The 1,958-nt window shown below is 39.3% G+C and overlaps 1 non-coding gene across 1 annotated transcript; it reads right to left on the bottom strand.

The window, feature by feature from the left end:
• Positions 1–304: 304 nt before the first annotated feature.
• Positions 305–411, bottom strand: LOC111728711. Its single transcript, XR_002775926.1, has one exon. It is a non-coding gene; the product is annotated as a U6 spliceosomal RNA (small nuclear RNA).
• Positions 412–1,958: the final 1,547 nt, after the last annotated feature.

Raw genomic sequence — 1,958 nt, 5'->3', positions numbered from 1 at the left:
GGCTGGTGCCTTAGCCACTTGAGCCACAGGTGCCGAGCCGCCATTCATTTTTTAATTGATACATAATAGATATACATATTTTCAGGGTACATGTGATAATTTGATACATTCATATAATGCATCATAATCAAGTCAGGGTAATGGGAATATTTACCACCTTAAACATTTATCTTTTCTTTATGCTGGAAACATTTGAGTTATTCTCTCCTAGCTATTTTTTTTTAATTGAATGGTAACTATGTACATTAATGCACTTCTGGGGTACAGTGTGGGGTTTTCACACACAATCCGAAACACTTCCATCAAAAATATGGAATGCTTCATGAATTTGTGTGTCATCCTTGTGCAGGGGCCATGCTAATCTTCTCTGTATCTTTCCAATTTTAGTATATGTGCTGCCAAAGCAAGCACTCTACTAGCTATTTTGAAATAGACAATATATTAGAGTTTACTATATTCACTCTACTGATTTATTGACACTAGGTCTTATTTCTTTTACCTACCTATATTTTTGTACCCATTAATCAACTTCTCTTCAGCCAGGCATGGTGACTCATACCTGTAATCTCAGCACTCTAGGAGACTAAGGCAGGAAGGATCTCTTGAGCTCAGCAGTTCTAGACCAGCCTGAGCCAGGGATCAGTCTGGTCTCTTCTAAAAATAGAAGAAATTAGCCAGGCATTGTGGTGGGTGCCCGTAGTACTTGGAAGGCTCAGGCAGGAGGATCATCTGAACCCAGGAGTCTGAGGTTGCTGTGAGGTAGACTGAAGCCATAGGGTAACAAAGTGAGACTCTGTCTCAAAAATAATAAAAAACAAACAAAAAAAAACCTCTCTTCATCGCCCCCCACCCCTGTTCTTCTTCCCCTTTCCAGCTTCTGGTAAACATCACACTGCTCTTCATGAGAGCCATTACTATGAACATTCTTAAACAAATCATCGTTTAAGGGGTATGTTTTTATTTCTTTCAGGGAAATACCTAGGAGTAAAATTAAATTTCTCTTTTTATTCCTTTGGATTGTGAACTTTTTGAAGGCTGATTTATTTTGTCTCTAGCTCCAAGCACAGTGCCTTGATATATGGTAGGTTCTGGGTAAACCTTTGTAGAAATGAAATAATTCAAGTACAACATAATTTTTCCACATTCTATATAATCTGCACCTCTCATTTAGCCTGCTGCTGGCCTAGCAAAATAATGAGCATTGTTTCCCTTAATCTTCCCAATGAAACTCTAAGTATTACCATATACTAGTTCAGGCCAAGCCATGAAGCTGATGAAGGTCTCATAGCAGGTAAGAAGAGACAGAATTTGAAACAGAGGCTGTTGGTTTGTGAAGCCCCTGCATATTTCTCTCTGCTGCTTTTGCTTCTCTGAAGGTCTCAGCTCCTTTTGTTGCAACCCTTGGAGTGACTGTCACCCTTTATCTGTTCTCAAGGACTAGGCAAGTCAGGCTATCTCCTGTAACCTTTTATTGCCTTTAGACAAGAATGGATGTTTTCCAGCAGAACTCTAGATCTCGCTTACCTTGACAGAGGTCAAAACTCTACGCCTTGAGAAGGAAGGGATATAGTTTACATCAAAATGCTAAGTATCAACATGTAAATGTAGAGAGATGGAATGAAAAATCATCATCACTGTGCAACCATCACAGTAGAGATTGGTTTAGGAAGGAATCATCAGTGGTTGCTATCCAAATCTAAGGGATATTGTGATGCAGAGCAGGATGTAAGTCTACTTTACAGTGTCTCTCTACAGATTGCTTATTAGTTGCAAGGGAAAAAATAGTAACAATGCAGAGAAGTCAGAAAACACTCTGACTTGATAACCAGAATTAACCTTAGCAGGGAGCAGATGGACACCACATGCCTCTGACAGCACCAATTGTGCAGTATTCCAGACTGGGATACATTATTGGAATATAATCACGAGAAAACATCAGACACCCCAAATGAAATACA

Source organism: Otolemur garnettii, unplaced genomic scaffold, assembly GCF_000181295.1.
Source record: "Otolemur garnettii isolate 467f Iridium unplaced genomic scaffold, OtoGar3 scaffold00179, whole genome shotgun sequence".
In the NCBI taxonomy this organism is placed as follows: domain Eukaryota; kingdom Metazoa; phylum Chordata; class Mammalia; order Primates; family Galagidae; genus Otolemur; species Otolemur garnettii.
The sequence above is the reverse complement of the archived record's forward strand: the minus strand, read 5'-3'. Positions and strand labels throughout refer to the sequence as shown.